General features: G+C 38.1%; 1 protein-coding gene and 1 pseudogene across 2 annotated transcripts in view; both read left to right on the forward strand.

Moving 5' to 3' along the window:
• The window catches only part of SYNPO2 (synaptopodin 2), a 175368-nt gene that overhangs the window by 40746 nt on the left and 114138 nt on the right, over positions 1-20484 (forward strand). The gene's annotated exons all lie outside the window — the stretch shown is intronic.
• Positions 2399-20484, forward strand: part of LOC144222302 (keratin, type II cytoskeletal 8-like) — a 35331-nt pseudogene continuing 17245 nt past the window's right edge.

Here is a 20484-nt window from a genome sequence, read left to right on the forward strand (position 1 = left end):
GCTCCAGGCTCTGAGCTGGCAGTCAGCACAGAGCCTGATGCGGGGCTTGAACCCACAAACCGCGAGATCATGACCTAAGCGAAAGTCAGACGCTTAACCGACTAAGCCACCCAGGCGCCCCACAGAGTAAATCTTTTAAATAAAACAAGAAATTCCCTGGCTATATACATTATACATATATAAAATAAAGGAACTGTGGTATCCAGATTCCTTGTATATATTTTGGGGAAAAAAGTTTTCTCTGCCATACATATACTATGGTGGCTGCTTCAGAGATGTTTTAGATAAATTTCACATGTAATATACAGTCTCAGAACCCAAATATTGACCTTAGAGGTTTGTTCCTAGCTCTAAGTACAAACACTGACTTATGTCATCCCTTCCGAGGTGCAGATGCTAACTGTCCAATGCAGCTGAGGAAATGCCTGCAGATTGCACCCTACAGGAGAGGATGCTGGCTGTTAACATCACTAGAACCTTTGTGCTCTTCCATAATGCAGTTGCTTCTCCTTAGCTTCCTGAACTTCTCTTTATGGAAAAATCCTTGCATGAAGAAAGGATGGACATCTCAACAGAGTGTACTAAAACAACAACAACAAAACTTAGGTCATGTGGCAGCAAGTTTTTCCAGAAAGTCTTAAGGGGATTTATATCCTAAGTTTCAATTAATGCTGATCTCAGCTGGAATAATTTGCACTTCTATGCTGTTTGTGTTTCAGTACACATGTAGTTGACAGGAGCTGTCTAGATACCTCAGGTTTTATGCATCTGTCAGTAAATCAAAGATACAAATGTGAGAGATAGTCCCCAGTGGCTTTGTGTGGGTGTGTAGCATTCCCCAGTGCATTAGGGACCAACAGATCATGCAAAATTAGAGCCATATATCAAAGTCAATCCCTTCTGATACAAGTGTACCCTTACTCCAGGACTATCCAGCTCTGCAGGAAATCTTTGCCCATTCTTTCTAATTGAGAATTGGCAGAAGAGGGTCTTGTGGCATGACTAATGAGAAATATAAAATCTTTTAATTTAGCATTGCTTTTTTGGTGCTACTATTTGGAATGGAACAAATCCATGAAAATTCTGAGTTGATCCTTAGTAGTAACATGGCCTTTAAGAGTGTAGAAATAGGGTGGGATGTGTGATTATAATTCTCTGCCCAAGTAGCTTGATAGGGAGTTGGTACTCTGAAAGCTCATGTGATGATTTCCCAACTTGGTGTTTTAGAATTCCAATATATTTCTTAAATGTATAAGAAGTGCTGGTGTGTCTGGGTGACTCAATCTGTTACGCATCCGATTCTTGATTTAGGCTCCAGTCATGATTCCAGGGTTGTGGGACTGAGCCCCACACCGGGCTCTGTGCTGAGTGCAGAGCCTGCTTAAGATTCTCTCTCTCTCTCTGCTGCTCCTCCCCAAATTAAATGTCTAAGAATTGCCAAACTTTTTTTCTGGGAACTGGGAAAAACAAAGATAAATTAGGCACAGATCCTGCATCGAAAACATACACAGTCCAGTCCAGTAGGGGAGAAGCTAATAGATTTTTACTACGCAGGTGAGGAAAAATGCAACTGGAGCAGATAGGACAGTATTTTCAGTGGCAAGGAGGCATAGCATGGCATACTGTATTCCATTCGTGTGGATGGAAAACAGAGCTGGGGATTATAGGAGGTGGACTGGAGAGGCAGGCAGGGGCCAGATCAGGAAAACCTCTGTAAGCTGTTATCTGGATCTGGGTTCTGTCCTTTGAGGGTGTGATAGGGAGCTATTAGCAGGAGTGAAATTTACTCACATCATTCTTGGGTTCTCATGGAGAAGAAAAAATCTTTTGCTTTTCGATTCATGTCTGGAGCTGCTGGAAAGCTCTTGGAACCGTGGAGTATGGTGAGGATGTGAACTGTGGCCGCCGTGATGGGTTGAGGAGAATGGGACTTTGTTAAGAAATGTTTGGGTAATGCAGTGGAAGGGTTTTGATGATCAGTTGGAGGTAGGAGGAAAGAATAGTAAGAGCAATTAAAGGAATACTTCTTTCTGCCTTGATTAAATGGTGCTGGCAAACCTGTACAACAATGTACAGCAACCCTGAGAGCCGGGCTGCAGCTCAGTCTCCAAAGTCTCTAGCAGTCAAAGCAAAGAGAAAATTGCAGTCAGTTAGAGTCACAATAGCAAAGATGTAACAAAACAAAAACTGTGAAGTGCTATAAGGTGTGAAGTGTAGTAATGTAAATTATTACTATTATATTTGACTATAATATATAAACAATATATATTTAAATAATAATATATTGTTACTATATATAATATAGTGTATATAAAGGAGTCGGGGTTCTGTCTCTCAGCTTTCCTGTGTTGGCAGAGCCTCATGGACTCAGGGATTCTTGTGTCCAGAAAGAGTGAGGATGCCTTCTGCCTCACAGCGTCCTGGGTCAGCAGGTGCATGCTGTGGTAGCACTGGTGCGCCTTCTTCAGGCCTCTGCGTGGACGATCGCTCTCCGTAGATTGAGGCATACTTATGGGCACACCAGCTGTCCTCCATCACGTTTGCTCTCTCTGGAGTCTTCTCCTTGTCCTTTCACTTCAGCAAAAACCAAGACCTGCGCTCTCATATGTGAATGAACTCCTCTTGGTCCTGTCTCACCAGTTTGCCTGATGTGCCCAGTCTTGCCTGGACCCTAGCAGGTGCTGGGCAGAGGAGCCAGATGAAGCTCCTGCCATGGGCGTTTGCAAAAGATCTGAAATTTGACATTGTTCAGATATTTGTTCCCATTTTCCTAACTCATGTTGACTACGAGATTCTCTTTGTTTTATATTATTAACAAGACATAAAATGTTGGAACCAGAAATGACCCTGAAGTGTACCTTGACCAATGCTATCCTCTTACAGGTGAGGAAAACGAAGCCCACGAAAGTAAAGTGAATTGTGAATTGTTCTTAGCTGTACAACTGGGCAGTGTCTGAGCCAAGTGTGGACTCAAGCATCTTGACTCTCAACATTACCATGCTGCTTCCCAGAGCTTTTCTGAAATTGCATTGAGGAGAGAGAGAGAGAGAGAGACAGGGAGAGGGAGATTGCAAGAGAGGGAGAGAGAGAGAGAAAGTGAGAGGGAGAGAGAGAAAGGGAAGCAGTGTGTCTCTTTGGTTTAAAAACATTGTCCCTTTCTGCTGGGCTGGAAAAGTAGAATTTTCAAAAAATGTCGTTTTAATTGTATACCACAGTAATGTGGCTTTAAGATAGTACTGCCTCTTTTAGAAACTCGTACTTGCTTTATCATATGTCTTGGTGACCATGCTGAACTGGGGTTGATTTTAATGCGGCTATTCTTGAGTTTGGTTATTTCCTAAAAATGACTGAAGAGTTATAACTATCACAGAACTTTGGGAAATGATGGATGTTTCATTTCTGTAGATGACTGCAGAGTATGTGAAGGCTGTTTCCGTTCCTGGTATCTAGTAGTTGTTATTGGTTTTATGTATATATTCTATTTGGTGTCATTTGAATTTTTGGAAACTTTAGCTGTGCTATCAATCTTGGAAAGAAAGCATTCTGCTTGTGTACGTTGTACTGGTATTGCATAGAAATTGGTCAGGAGACTGTGTTGATCTGGAACTATTAAGCTTCTCCCTCATCTTCACCTTTATAATGTTCTGTATTCAGTAAGCCCATGGATTGATGACAGAAATGAATCAAGTGTTCCCTTTTTAAAAAAGCATTTGTGAATGCTTCTTGCGCTACATCCTGGGAGGAGGAGGGTGTCTGCAGGGTGCTCGAGATCTGCAGAGGCCGGGCTGCCCAGCTCCCATGACAGGAGGTTTGCTAGGCAACCAGAGTGAGCTTTCAAACAAGCTTAGATATTCCTGCCTGGCCTACCGCCATCCTCCAAGAAGGCAAGTAGGCGCAGTAAATTAGAACTGACCATAATGCTTGACGTGTTACCCTTTAAGAAGTGTTGATATTTTATGGCAGGAAGTTTGTACAGAACTGATCAGCCTATGTAGGGCTTTATTAGCTAATTGCTCAGGATCAAAACTTATAAAAAGCATTTGGAAGACAGTCTTCTGTGATTATACTGTAGGAAAAAAAGAACCTTTATGATGAAGTCAGAAGTGTTGATCTTTGAGCAAGCTTGCCAACCTGCATATAAATTTGTGTGGGAAGAAATACATTTAAAATATGTCCTTCTATAGTAAACTTTAAAAAGCTTCTCCAAGCAAGGAAAAAAAACAGATGGCATAGGTCTTATTAGGTCATAACTGATACTTTGAGACTTGGAAATCCAGACTAGTTCCAACAATATCCAAATGTTTTCAGTGACATTTCTTTAGAGAGATTAGACATTTTCAAAAAGTCTCAGATCATTACAAAAAGTTCTTTAAGGAAAACCTCCTTTATTTGTTCCTAAATGTCTGGTGAAGGGGATTAGCTCACTTATTAGAGTGAACCAAAATGCTTAAACTTAGTTACCCTGGGATACCATGAGGCAGGGCTTCACTATGTTGTATTTTTATATTCGTATACTTCTATATTAATACATACATAGTAAGATGTAAAGCAACTTCAGAAACTCTGGGTAATGAGTTGTTTCTTGTTTATGAACTAAGCCACATTCCATAGCAATGTGCTCTTGTCCTACACTGTACTTGCCTGATTATAGCACTTATGTTGTAATAAATATACTTATTAATGAACAGTTTTCCATGGAAGGTTGTAAGTGCTGTGAGGGAGGAGCCATGTCTGTTGTATTCACTGTTGCTTTGCCAAAACTTGGGAAAGTTCCTGGTGTGTGGCCATACCAAGAAAAAAGAAGAGGTGAGAAAGGGAAAGGAAAGAGGGAAAGGAGTCAGAATGGAAAGCAAGAGGGAAAGGAAAGGAGGGAGGGAGAGGGGACAGAGGAAGGAGAAAGGGAAAGAAGATGAAGGGTGAGCAGAAACAAAAATAAGGCTAGCTGAGTGGTATTTCTTATTCGCAATAAAAATAAGCAACTGGCCCATTCTTTGGACCTTTAAAAATTTTAAATAAATGTTCTTAGTTTTGCATAAGCATTTGAGTTGTTTATATTTCTAAATTTATATCAACATAAAATGTATTCAAAATGTCCTTTAATAAAATCAGATAGCCTCTCAGAGTTTTAAAAATTAAGAGGTTTCAATCTGTTTTAGCTAATTATACAGCAAAAAAAAGAAATACATTGTTAAATTTTCCCAGGTAGTGAAGAGCTGGCTTTTGATTTTTAATAAAATAATTTATACTTCATTTCTTCTTCAATTGAATCCCTCACCTCAGCCAAATAATTTCTTCTAATCCTCATTTTTGGTGTTGTTTTTTACAAATAGAGTCCTTCAGTGATCTCCTAAGACCCTACAAAATTGAAATATCTTTCACTAGGTGAACTATGATGGAAAGCTCCAAAAGGTATAGGTGCACTTTGTAAAACACACACACACACACACACACACACACACACACAGTGATTATTGTAACGTGTAGCTAGATTGATGTGGATTAAGTCAAATTGCATTGATTAGAACCCTCCATCAACAGATTTGTCACAGATGCATATATTTTGTTTCTGACTTATTTATTTTCTACATTCTGTATTTAGAAGAAAAAGGCAAAGAACTAAGAAAATAAGGGGATAGTATTCATTTAGTAAATAAAAATTACATCTTTAATATTATATTGTTGGACTAGATGTTTATGATGATGATCCTTTAGATTTGGATTCATAATGACCCTATAAGATTGCAACTAAGAATTTATAGAAAACGTGTTAAGTGTATATCATTGTATTAAGTACTCAAGCAGGGGGCATATAAGCGCTAACAGTTTAACATTTATTAAGCATTTATTAAGTACCAGGTGCAAGGCTAAAGCTTTATCTGTATTGCCTCATTTAATCCACACAAATGTCCTATGAGGAAAATAATATTATTTTTTTCCAATTTTATACATTCAGAAAGTAATAAAGCAAGTAACTTGGAAAAGATCATATAGCTAGAATTTTAAAATAAATTCGATCCTGGTCTTTTTCATCTCTTGTTCTGGTTATCTTATTTTAGAACTTTCTTACATCTTCTCCATTGCTTCCTTCCCACCCCAACTCTTAAACTATGTTGTGCATACTTCTTTTATCACATTTATAATGTATTGTGTGGGCATGGTTTGCACCTTAAACAAAAACAAACAACTCTTCTTTCTCATTAGAATACAAGCTTCTTGAAGTCATGATATAGGACTTTTTCATATAGGCAGCAAACGAGGTAGCATAGCACCTGTCATCTATTAAGAATTTAATAAACATTTGGAAACTAATTTGACAATAAACTATTTGTAAAAAAAAAAAAAAGATTCAAAAACAAAAATAAAATAAAATAAAATAAGACATGATTGATCATAAAAAAAAAAAAGAATTTAATAAACATTTGCCAAGAAATGAGTGGTTGTATTTGGGTTTATCACCTTCATTAGATTATGGCTACCTTGCGGACAGAGAAGTAACTGACTTATAAATTTCTTACCCACGATGACGACTCAAATGAATATTTAATGAATTAAATTAAGAGTTAAAATGGGTACCTTTATGTTGTATTAACTAAGATATGAAAATATTATCACATCGTATGCACATTTTCATAAGGGTAGATATAACACCTTATAGAGCCTTCCAGTTTAGAAAGAACATTATTGTGTTCTCACAATAAACTTAAGAAATTAGAGCTCATAGATAAGGAAAACCGACCATCTGACCATCAAAGAGTTTGTCTTGTTCGCGTTCACAGAGCCATTAAGTGACAAAGCTGGGATGAGAATACAGGTCTTCTGACTACTACTTTGAGCCCTTACCACAATATTAAACTATTTCACGGATGATATTTCAATTTATGACCACACTTAATACCCCTATATCCAGGGTCATTAGGCTATTCTTGTTTTTAATATTTTTTGAACATTTATAAATTGGTAGGCTCCATTGTGAAAAATTGTATACATCCATGCTATACTCCCAAGAAATCTGACTCAGAAGGAAAGAAAAAAAAAATTCTGTATGAAATGAAACTATATCACACCTTTTCTCTGTGACCTAAACTGTACAAAGATCTGCTGGATAGACCAGAAATAGCCTGTGGTAAGTAAGGCATGGAAAATTATGTAAGCAAGTCAGTGGGATCACAGATTCTCCGGAACCAACTCTATACCCAGTCTTTTACTATACGCCTTTATACAGAGAATCTCTTTCCCTTCCTGTGGCTCACTGAATCTTTGGTAGGGATTGCCAACACATGTCTCAGACTTTTATGGAATGCCTAATTTGGGCCAGTCTTACTCATAATGTTAAAAATCAGNATCTATATCACACCTTTTCTCTGTGACCTAAACTGTACAAAGATCTGCTGGATAGACCAGAAATAGCCTGTGGTAAGTAAGGCATGGAAAATTATGTAAGCAAGTCAGTGGGATCACAGATTCTCCGGAACCAACTCTATACCCAGTCTTTTACTATACGCCTTTATACAGAGAATCTCTTTCCCTTCCTGTGGCTCACTGAATCTTTGGTAGGGATTGCCAACACATGTCTCAGACTTTTATGGAATGCCTAATTTGGGCCAGTCTTACTCATAATGTTAAAAATCAGCAAATATTTATTTTTTTGGGTGAAAGACCCTTACTATATCAGTCATTAATTTGAATTTATTGAGTGACAGGGTTTTTTTTTACCCAGTTAAACACTGCTCAAAATGGCTACATGTTTGAGAACCACTCTGTTTCTGTTACCCATTTTGGAAGATGTGAATCTAGCACAGTGAAGCATATGCAGTGTGCCAGGTACTATAAATTGTTTGATTTTGCGGTTATCCACAACCTTGTAATCTTTTCCCTCAGCGGGCTCTCTTTTTTCTGACCAAAATGGTTTCCAAGCAGACCTGCTTCCAACTATTTATGAGTTTTCACTTCAAAGATCCCAGAATGTTCAAAAATAGATGAGAGTGTTTTCTTTGAAATACCTGTATCCTGAGATTGAGACAGCACTGACCCCACAGGGGATAAGACGGCATTTAGAGTGGGATTCAAAGAAGATTGCGGTTTAGGAGAAGTGCTCTGAAAAACTTCCCATCCTTGCTGTCAAAAATGTAGAGCCAAGAGTTTTGAGCTTGAAAATATACTTGTTTATATGTGATGGGTTATTGTCAATAAAATAAAATACTTTATCCTGTGAAAGTGAGCATTTTCAAGTAATTTATCTCCTGCTATTTTTAAAATTTAAATTCCTTTGAATGATTCTTGCTTACTGTGGCCAACAATACCTGGATTCCGTGCACTATAATCAATTATTTTATCCTGGTTAAATAAGAAACCTTCATCGGAACTGGGCACAGAACCTATTTAAAGGTAGTATTTGACACATAATGGTGTTTTCTCTGTGGACATTCAGTTGAAAGGTAAGAACTTCTTTTCTGCAGTTTAACACCAGAAATATTAAGTAACTATTGTTAATGAAAATGAAAGAGACGTGCTTGATAATTTATAGGCATTATCTTATCAGAACCAGAACCCATCTTTCTAGAGTGTGTCTTACAAATTTTCCAAGAACCCCTTTGGATGGTCTGCAACACTTCACATTTCTCTGTGTGTGGCTGTGGGAGTCTTGTCTGTGAACATCAATAATGTGAAGAAATGGACTGACTGTAACATGCTCCACCCTGAAAATCTACAATTTTATTTTTAAACCAGAACTTGCTAAAATCCAGTTTTTAAGAGGAGAACTGAGTAAAAGGACATAAAAGTAATTTTTAAGGGAAAGAAACAAGTGAAAATACTTTATCTTAGCACTGAAAAAGAAAATAAGTTTTGAATTTTCTTGAATTCTTTGAATCCAACTGAAAGGAGAACCTTACTTTCCTTTAGTAATGTTCTGACAAAACAATGTTTATCATAGGTTTCCAAAGCTATAATCTATGAGATTCAATAAAAGAGGAACATGGTAGAGCCTTTAAGTAGTGTTACTTAGTGTAGCACATCCTAGAATTTTTGTTGCAATGTCACACAGAGGAAATGAAAATTTTTCTTTTGCATTGTGGATAAACAGACAAACTTCTCCCGGCCAGAGACTACTGCTCTGAGATCTAGGTCTACCTGAAGTCCTACCCAACTTTCTTGAGAACTGAAAAAAAAAAAAAAAATCAATGTCTCAACACAGTATTGGGATATAAGCCAGCAGGCAAGATTGATGTTAATATTTGGTTGCAGTATAAATCTATACTTTTCACTTTATTTTGAAATTTACATACAGGCATAGCTAAGTAAAGGTTGGTAAAATTTGAACCTAGCTGAGGATAATCTGCTGATGTGGCTCAGAAACCATTCTATAGAATCAAAATATTGAAATACTGAGAAACCGCATTCAAAATACTTTGTGGTTATTATAACTTTAGTGTTGAGAAGTTACCAAAACTTTAAGCAAATTAAGAAATTATTTAAGCATTTAATATAGTAAACTCACAAAGTCATTAACACTAGGATTTATAAATAAATTGTAACTGCTTTTTTTCATTGACAGAAGAAAAATTAAGTTTATGCGTGTGGAATGAAAAATTTTATCTATAACTGCTTATATCTGTTTTAAATGCTTGGCAAATTTTTAGTTGAAAAGTTGGTTAACATGGTTTATTCTAAAAGAGATGCTAATGGTACTGAGATCAGTTTTTGACACAAATGGAGATTTTTACAATTCAGGGATAAGAATTAGAGAAAGTTCTTGATTGTTAAGTGGATATCTGGATGCAAAATGTAGCTGGTTTTTTCTTCACTTTCTTTCTGAGAATAGGTTACTTTACACATATTTAGATAAGAATCAGAGTTAGGAATCTTCTGTTTGCCTGTGTAGAAAATACTCTGCTTAAACCAGAAAGATACTTCATTGGCTCATGCGAGTGAAGGTCCCCTGGAAGAACTGGCTTGAGGCATGAACTTGAGACTTGAACTGCTGGTGTCCATGACATAACAGGCCCACGTCTTTTTGTCTTCAGTTCTTTGCTTGGTTTCTTTGTTCACTCAATTACTGTGTGGTCCTAAGTTGTCTACCAGTTATTACAGACTTCCCTATCTCTGTTCCCTGTGGTGGGAATAAAGCATATCTGTCCCAGCATTACTGATTTTCTTTTTAAATATGCCAAAGTTCATTTTTTAAAAATTTATTGCATTCCTAAGAAATCAGGCTGTATTAAGTCACCTGGTCACCCCAACCCAATCACTATGGCCGGAGATGGAATGCACTAATTATTTAGCCTAGTTTCAAACCCATCACCTACAATTTGCAATGTGATGCCAGTGAACTACATCAATCATCAAATAGGAATTTATGACTGTTATAATTATCTTAGGAAGAATGGATGCTGGAGACAACCATTACATGGTAAATCTTAGAAATAGATTAGAATCTTTAACCAAATGCCTTTCTGCTTGATCAGACTTTATAAAACATGAATGTAAAATGGTCATTTTGTCTCTAAGGGTCCCATTGATGACAATGAGTTACCTTGACCTGTTGATTTTTGAAGAGTTGTATTGAGAAAGGCTTTCGTTACATTGAGCAAGTTTGCTTTCCCTTGCCCTTCACTAATTGGACCTTATTTTGCCCTTTGTTGCCACGAAAAGTAAATTCAGGTCTACAATGCAGGCTTTCTAATATGTATGACAATTGTTAAGATAGTCATCCTTAGTCTTTTTTCTCCAGACTCAACATGCCCCGTTCTCTCATCTGTTATTGTTGTTAAAAGGTTTAAAACACCCTAACTTTTTTAGCATCTCTCCTTTGTATGAATTCTGGCTAATCAATTCCAAACTCAGACATGTAGTTCATATACTGACATAAAGACTTCCAATGTCGCCATTGGAAAGTGTTTTCCTACCATTATGTGTGAGCAGAAGGATACTGAGGAAAAGGAGGCTACACCTGCGGAGAATAAGTAAAACAGCAGTCTATAAAAGAAGCCAGTCTCAAAACTGATTACCTAAAATAAACGATCTGCAGCTAGAATGTGTGCAGAAAATATGTTTTGGAACATGATTTCTCATATCTCTAAGCATTAATATTGGCTTTAATTACTGACTGTTGGTGTTGGAGGCTTGATATTTAATTTGTAAAACATTATGAATTATTAGTATTTTAATAAATAAGTGCCTAATCATATCTATAACCTAATATAATATATACTATGTTGTTTCTAAAGATAATTTTTTTAAAATTTTGTCTTATAAAAATGAAAGTATTACATCAGGATGCTTGGTCAGATTCTATTTGTCATGAGAGAACTCTCGGTTCTCTTCTAAATGTACATGTTCTCCAGCAGAGTGACAATATCCCATGATATACAACTTGAAGCACTTTAGTATCATGAAATATTTACACTGATATTAACTCTGAAAAGGACTGGTCCCCATCAGACACAGAAATGGGAAGGAGTTGAGCACTGATTTTAAGAAAGGCATTGTAATGCCTCACTCTTCATCCAGTCCACCACCAGGTCCTTTATTTAACTTACTTGTGTAATACACCACAGGCACATTTTCTCTCTTCCAAGTTCACTGCCACTGCTACTCCACACATCATCCCAACCACTTGAGACTCCAGCAATGGCCTCCAAACTTGTCCCTTCCGATCCTCCAGTCCATGGTCCAAATAACAGCCAGAGAAATTTAAAATGCAAATAGGATCATGCCTCCCTTTATTCATTAAAAACAGTCTTCAACTGCTTTTTATTGCACTTAGGATGATACAAAATCCCTCACAGGTTTGTGAGGCTGTGTCTACTTGTCCAAGCCCATTTTTCTCCATTCTCTTCAGTTTTTCAATATATTCCAGGAATACTCATTTTCATTTTAGTTCCATTACTGAAATAAACTCATTTCTGCCTCAGGGCCTTTGCATATATCCTCTTTGTTGCTTGGAATACTCTCCCTTTCTATGCTGGCTACCTTCTTCTAATCATTAGCTCTCACCCTGAGGGTCCTTAACTCTCCATTCTTCCCTGACAGCTCATTTTCAGATCCTATATTTTATTCTCCAACAGTATCCTCTACCTTTCTTTCAGAGCACCTGTGTGTGTACTGTTTGAGTGTTTGAAGTCCACCTCAGTTGGCAGACCACAAATTACAGGAGGAGTGAGTTGGCTTACTACTGGATCTCCAGAGTATGGTTGGGCGACATGCATTTGAATCTCTGTGCCCTCACTTGGCAGCTATACCTTGAATGCTCAACCTCAGTTTTTTCACCTGAAAGATAGAGAATATAATAATATTTTTTACAGGATTTTTGGAAGGATCAAATTTCAAATTCCATGTAAAGTGCTATATGGAGTGCTTTGGACGTAATAGGTGTCAATCTCTATTGGTTATTACTATAATATTGCTTTTAGGATATATTTACTTATTGTAGGCAAAAGCCACCAGGAAATTATTTCAGTTCCTTGAACAATTCTAAAAAGTCTCTAGAAAAGCTGTTTTTATACAAGTCAGAATAGCACTAAAAACGTGTTTTTAACTGATAGCTTCACTGTTCTATTTTTTTATAGTTGTCAAATATTTCACCTATGCAATGCTAATACATAATTTAACCTCTGTTTCAGAGGTTGTCTTAAATATGTTGAGTTTCTTTTAATGTGCAGATTATATATAAATACTTATTTTCAGATGCTTTGAAAAAGAATCCATTGTTATTTTTTATTTTTCCATTGAGATTTCTTAGTTTAGCAGATTTCAAACACAGGGCAAACTGGTTGCCCCTCTTGACAAACACATCTTGTTTTTATAAACTTCAACTTTTGGAGAATAATGGTAATTCTCTTTGTTCTTTCTCTCTCTTCATTATGGGATTTTCATAGGGGAGTTTTTTATACCTTTGGTAAGATCTGTACTGTGAAAATACTGCTCTGTGTAAAGAATTATGACAGTGTATAGATTTTCACTGTCAGACACCTTACTTTGGGTAAATATTGATATGAAATGGGGCACAGAATTTAAAATAGCCCGAAAGAAGCTGCATACTCTCCTTGACAACAACAACAACAAAAAAGATTGTGTATTAACAGTTGGTTTAACAGCGTCTGGCATGGAGAAATAAAGACAAAAATATACTCTGGTCCTGTAATATTTATAGCATTGCCAGTTTAACCATTGTGCCCTATTTAGGAATATTTCTTGAGCGAATTTTATTTTCATGTCCAAGAACACAGTTCTGAGTTGGTGGCAGAGAAGCTCTCTCTCTGCAAAAGGCAACAGAATACACTTCTGTGTTCTGTGAAGGGCAGGGGAGGGAACTCACATTGCCGAAATCTTAAATTCTTGTATGTGCTGACATAGAAGATGTTGATAACATCTGCCCCTAATGGGGCAGCCCCTTGGAAATGCTGTGTTATGCTTAATACGCTTTTGTAATAAACACTGTCTTCATGAGTTTATAAATGAGAAAGGCAAGAGATTCCATTCTGTAATTCTGAGTAAGGCATGTCCACATATGGCAGCAGCGTGTTTGTGTGGTGTTCCTGTTGTTGCCGAATGAGCTGTTCCACATAACGCACATATTCTAGATAGCTGGAGGCTCAGCTACCAGGCCTGATCACTGTATATTGTGAATCTTTCTCGCATTTATATAAGCTTTGCTTTAAGAGCTAAACACTAAAAACAATTGCCATTGTACTATGAATCCTTCAAAAACGTACACATTCTCTCTTGACTTAAATAGAGTTTTACCTGTCATAATTTCGCCTCCTTGGAGACTTGATGTTCTCACACGAACATCACTTTCTTTTTTTTTTTTTAAACATTTATTATTTTTGAGAGGTAAAGACAGAATGTGAGCAGAGGAGGAACAGAGAGAGAGGGAGACACAGAATCCAAAGCAGGCTCCAGGCTCTGAGCTGTCTGCACAGAGCCTGATGCGGGGCCTGAACCCACAAACTGTGAGAACATCACCTGAGCAGAAGTCAGATGCTTAACCAACTGAGCCACCCAGGTGCCCCATGAACATCACTTTCTGAATTCCATTTTGTTAAAATTTTGTTTTAATTTGTTAAAATTTGTTAAAATTGTGAACACATTGGCACATAAAATTTGTTAAATTTTGTTAAAATTGTGAACACATTGGCACTTACACTGGAGGACACTAGACTGCCACATATAAAGCTTTCTAACTTCTCTTTCACTTTTAAGCTCTGTCACATTTTTTTAAATGTTTATTCTTGAGAGAGAGAGACAGAGTGTGAGTGGGGGAGGGTCAGAGAAAGAGGGAGACACAGAATCTGAAACAGGCTCCAGGCTCTGAGCTGGCTGTCAGCACAGAGCCCGATGCGGGGCTTGAACCCACGAACCTTGAGATCATGACCTGAGCCGAAGTTGGACACGTCACCAACTGAGCCACCCAGGTGCCCTCGTCACTTTTAAGTGCTCTGTCAGTGTGTGTGAGTACGTGTGCCTCTGGTTCCATCTCCCCTATGTTTTTAATTACATGTGGGTTAGAAAATGTATTAGAATTATTTCCAAAATAAGAGTGTGGCACTTGGATGACTCAGGTAAGTGTCTGACTTCAGCTCAGGTCATCATCTTGCTACTCATGAGTTTGTGCCCCATGTCAGGCTCCATGCTGATGGTGTGGAGCCTGCTTGGGATTCTCATTCTCCCCTCTCTCTCTGACCCTCCCCTAACTTGTGCTTTCTCTGTCTCTCTCAAAATAAATGAATAAACTTAAAAAAAAAAACAACAGTAAATTGGCTTCAAGTGATTACATAAGGACTATCCTATGCATCAAGCAAGAGAACTTACTTTGCTTCTTTTATTCAACAAATATAAATTGAACGCCTACTATGTGCTCATTGTTAGACTGGGGTACAATGGTGAGAATGGTCTTTGGAGGAGGCATGTATATGCCAAGACCCATCCTGTAACTGAGGAGGACCCCAATGCCTACCTGGTGGTAAGGAAGCACCACAAAAGAGGCTCTGCTTGGAGGTGACTTTTCAGCAAAAAATCCTGACAGGATAATTTTTCAGATAAATAAGATAGTGATGATGGCGTCAGGCTGGAAGGAGATGGAGAAGTAAGAATTCCAAGCAAAAGTTTGCCTCCTGCCTTCCTTGTCTCTCCATTTCAGCCTCCCTGGAGAGCTCCTCTTTTCCTGTGGATTAGTGTGTATGTTTTCCTGGCTTCTGACTGAACACTTCTTGTGTCATTCAGCTCACTCTTCCAAGGTCATTCATGGCTGTCATTTCTATTTCTTGGAAATGACTTTTCAATCATTTAGAAGGGATTTTTAAATGTTCTGTCTCTAGAGCATCATCTCTCTTCTCACTCCAGACCTTTGTATCTAAACGAATGCTGGACATCTCCTTTCACGTCTGACAGGCATTTCAAGTTCAACCTCCCTCCAAATCTGATTCTCCTCCTGAGTTCTTTACCTTAGTGAAAGGCACTACTAAATCCATCTAATCAATTTCTTAAGCCAGAAATCTTGGCTTCTTCCTTTGCTCCTTCTTTTGCCTACTCCACTCAGGTCTTTATCAACTTCTCTTCATTCCCAGTCACCAATTTCATTCAGGACACAATATTTTCCTACATTGCTTTAAAAACCTACTAACCGGTCTCTGTCTAGTTCTTTCCCCACTAAGACCTATCTTTCACAATGCAGCCAGAAGGATCTTTCTAATAAAACAGGTCAAATCCTGTTACTCACCATATTTATTGATTTCTAATTAACTTCAAGATGAACCCCTGGATGGCTCTGCTCTTCCATTCTCTTACCTCTACTTGTCACACTTGGCCGCTTATACATTCTTTTCCCCCTTCATGAAATGTATCCCCATTTAATCATCTAAGTATAATCCTTCCTCAGGGAAGCTTTACTTGCCCCTTTTACTAGAGTAGAGTATCCTTTCTATGTGCTGTCTCAATGATTGTACCTGTGGGGTTTTAATTTTTAGAGGTGACTAAATGGCACTATAGAGAGGCTAATGCCACTGAAAGATTTTATTCCTTACATTCCAGAGAGGAAGAGGCATACCATGCCATGCACAGCCACACGGGGAAGCACCAGTGTTGGTCAGGATGAAAAAAAGAGTGAGCAGAAGGCACAGGTCACAGCCTTTTTTGGTGTGTTTTCCATGGGAAAGGCAAAGCAGATCAAACAGCTTAGGACTGGTTAGTTTGAATAATTCTCGTGGGCTTTTAGGGCATGGGGTTTGTCCTAGCTGTCTGATACCCGGACTCAGGTTGATTTAGGGCAAGGGACATTTTGGTTTGGAGGTAAGGGTTAGACAAAGGAGGTGGTTGGGGGTAAGGACTCAGGATTGGTTGGTTTGTATATGAGAGGAGTGCTCCCAGGCCTACTGTTTATCCTGTTAGGAATTAACCACCTCTAGGAGGGGCAATCTCTCTCCAGCCAGTAATCCCCACCCCCTCCAATATGTCGAAACATTATGAAATATAGAAAATAAAAACATAGTTAATACACTACCCTATAGCCTGTTGTGATACAGTATGCATTTCTGTGTATTGTTTACATCTCCCAAACTTGTAGGCCTCTTGAAAGCTGGGATCCTGTCTCTTGCTCACCATTGTAAGCCCAGTGCCCAGTGTGGTCTCTCATGTGATAGATGCTCAGTATATTTTAGTGGAATGAAAAAATGAATGGACATCTTTATGACTGGCATATGTGGTTAGTGTTTAACCAGGAAAACACAACTTTTTTTTTCCTAAATGTAGATTTGTTTGTATCAATTAATTGAGTAAAATATCTTTTCATTTGGTTTAAACATGAGGGTCTTTTTCCTTCCAAACTAAGTAAAATGTAATCTAGCTCAGCATAGTGTATATTACTTAAAATTCTATAAAGACAACAATACATCTTTATGTTTCCTGTGTTAGCTGGTGGTTCTCTACTAGAAGAGATTTTGTCCTGCAGGGGGATATTTGACAATGTCTAGAGATGATTTTGGTTGTCACAACTGGCATCTAGTAGATAGAGACCAGGGATGCTGCTAAACATGCTACAGTAAGCAGGACAGCCCTCATGACAAATACTTATCCAATCTAAAATGTCAGTAATGCTATTGTTGAAAAACTTTCTTTTAGGGGATAATGTATTTGACAAGTTTACCCAAAGAGAATTCACACAACCAACCTTGTCCCCTGACTCTCCCATGAAGCGATTACAAGTTAACTAGCTGATATCTTAAAGGTAAATATAGCAGCCCTGAAGGGAAAAGTAGTTTATAGAGAAGGAGACATCATAAGCCACAAGCAAGGGGTTCAGCGTTTGGATAGATTCCATAAGAGGAAACCTAACTGGATTGAGACATAGCATGAAAACATTGAGGGCTGGGCTTAAGACGAACACCAAAGTTATAGGCTTTTTAGCTGGCAGTTAAAAGGTATGACTTAAGTTAACATAAGTGATGTGGGGGAAGGGAACAATGATCTAGAGCTTATAACTTCAGAATTGCTCTCTTTAAAATTGGGAGTTCCCTTCTCAGGCCAACATGCTGCCATTGATCGAAGCGATGCAGTCACACGTTTTTGAAACAGTGTTCAGAACTTGTGTATGTTCTTTTGACAAACATCAGAGGTTGCCAACATTGCCCTCTAACACAGGAGTTTGATTTTAGGGAAAACATCATGTTATATGGACCTGTATATGGCAAATAAGGAGAATAATCCATGTTCCTAATGCCCTGCTCATAAAAACTGAGGATGGGCTATCAGTTAAATAAATCTTACTCTGAAGGCAATTCTAAAAGAAGTTCTAGAAATGTCTTGAGCTAAGTCAACATCGTTGGAGTAATTTTGCAGGAGCAACACTCACATTGAGGCACGAGCGTTAGGAAAACATTACTTGATAGCCATGTTGCTTTCAGTGCCACAAATGTGTAGAAGTAGCACCAAGTTTGTGAACAACCAAATTTCTGATAGAGTGAGAATGTTTAGGACAGGCCTTATTAAACTTTTTTTATACTAAAATTTAATTTAAAAATTGTTTTAATGTTTTTTATTTATTTCTGAGAGAGAGAGAGAGACAGCATGAGCAGGGGAGGGTCAGAGAAAGAGGGAGATACAAAATCCAAAGCAGGCTCCAAGCTCTGAGCTAGCTGTCAGCACAGAGCCCAACGCAGTGCTCGAACCCACGAACCATGAGATCATGACCTGAGCCGAAGTCGGACGCTTAACCAACTGAGCCACCCAGGCGTCCCTAAAATTTAATTTCTTAAAAAACATTTTTAAGCAATCTCTACACCCAATGTGGGGCTCAAACGTACAACCCTGAGATGGAGTCATGTGTTTTACAGACTGAGCTAGCCAAGTGCCTCTTGAAGTTTAATTTTGAAGCTGTGACACCATACCTCAAATTTAGAATTTCTACCGTAGGCAAGGAGGTATTTAAGTTTTTTCCTCAGATGTTAGCTATTACTTTGGCCATGTAGGTCTGATCGAGGACAGCTTTTCAGTGTCAAATCGAGTGCATGTTTAGTGCACTTGAGGAGAGACAGGTATTGTAACGGAAGAATTAATGAAATTACAAATCCACTCCTAGTACCGATACATCACAGTTTGCCTAAGACTGACCCAATTTTGAAAACTGAAAGTCCTGCTTCCAGGGAAACTCATCAGTCCTGGACAAATCAAGACAGTTACCAGCTCCCAGCTTCTTAGCTAACTCCTCCATTGTTTTTGGACTCTCTGCAGTGAAAACAAAACCGTGACTCTTGGTAGTAAATAAAGGAAGAAGGACACATACATATTAGGAGTAGCATAGCAACTTGAGTCAACCAGCAACATTTCTTAGCTGAAAGTAAGTTGGGCTAATCACTAACTTTCATGCTGATTCAAACTGAAGTCAAGTTCTATTTTATGGTGATGGTGATGGCTAAGGCCATTTTACCAACCAATGACAGCAACAGTTACAAGGATAATAGTACAAGTGGGTAAGCTTTACCCATCGTGCTTATCATATTTGTTTTCATTCTTTAGGAGAGATATTTTGACAACTTATGTCCTTGGGCAAGGAAATAATTGGCTTATTTAGTCCTTCAAAGGCTTTGTATGTAGATCTCACAATTATCTATGATGCCTGAAAAATAAATTATGGTGGAGTTTCAGTCAACATTAAAAATACACATCATTGAGAGGGAATTAAGGGTTATATAGAAAGGGGACAGGACGGTGTGGTGGTTAAGCACTAAAGTCAGGAGGAATGTGTTTGCAGCCTGCCTTACCACTGACTAATGTATAACTTTGAATTAGTTGCTGGCCTTTCTAAACCTCAGTTTCTTCATAAAACAAACAACAGGCACAGTTATGGTAACTGTCTCTTGGACTTGCTGTTTATTAAATGGTAATGAATATACAATGCTGTGCCCAGCACATAGTAAGGATTCAAGAAATGTGAGCCGTTATAATTCATACCTACCAAAGTCTCTATAGTACTATATTCTGACCATATTAAAAAATTTTTTAAGTTATTTTAAGAGAGAGGGAGCATGTGTATGTGCAAGTTAGCAGGAGAGGTGGCAGAGAGAGGGGGAGAGAGAGAATCCCAAGCAGGTTCTGTGCTATCTGCACAGAGCCCAATGTGTGGCTTGAACTCATGAACCATGACATCATGACCTGAGCCAAAACCAAGAGTCAGATGCTTAACTGACTGAGCCACCCAGGTGCCCCTATTCTGACTNTGGTTAAGCACTAAAGTCAGGAGGAATGTGTTTGCAGCCTGCCTTACCACTGACTAATGTATAACTTTGAATTAGTTGCTGGCCTTTCTAAACCTCAGTTTCTTCATAAAACAAACAACAGGCACAGTTATGGTAACTGTCTCTTGGACTTGCTGTTTATTAAATGGTAATGAATATACAATGCTGTGCCCAGCACATAGTAAGGATTCAAGAAATGTGAGCCGTTATAATTCATACCTACCAAAGTCTCTATGGTACTATATTCTGACCATATTAAAAAAATTGTTAAGTTATTTTAAGAGAGAGGGAGCATGTGTATGTGCAAGTTAGCAGGAGAGGTGGCAGAGAGAGGGGGAGAGAGAGAATCCCAAGCAGGTTCTGTGCTATCTGCACAGAGCCCAATGTGTGGCTTGAACTCATGAACCATGACATCATGACCTGAGCCAAAACCAAGAGTCAGATGCTTAACTGACTGAGCCACCCAGGTGCCCCTATTCTGACTGTATTTTATAGTCAGCTTGTCTCTTTAATTTCTTATTTCTTATCCATGACTCTTTGCAGTAAGATTGCATTTTTAAACTATTCAAAGAGCATAGATAATTCAGAAAAAAGCTGTTTTACTATATATCAGTTTAGGTTGCAAAGAGCACTGTAGTGTTACATAGGAGAATACTCATAGAAATAAATCACCCATGACTAAAACTCTTTGTAATTGTCCCCAAAACAAGATGAGTTAAGGAAGAAAAGAAATTCTAAAAATTAAGACGGCACATTT

This window comes from Crocuta crocuta, unplaced genomic scaffold (genome assembly GCF_008692635.1).
Source record: "Crocuta crocuta isolate KB4526 unplaced genomic scaffold, BGI_CrCroc_1.0 scaffold451, whole genome shotgun sequence".
NCBI classification, from domain to species: Eukaryota; Metazoa; Chordata; class Mammalia; order Carnivora; family Hyaenidae; genus Crocuta; species Crocuta crocuta.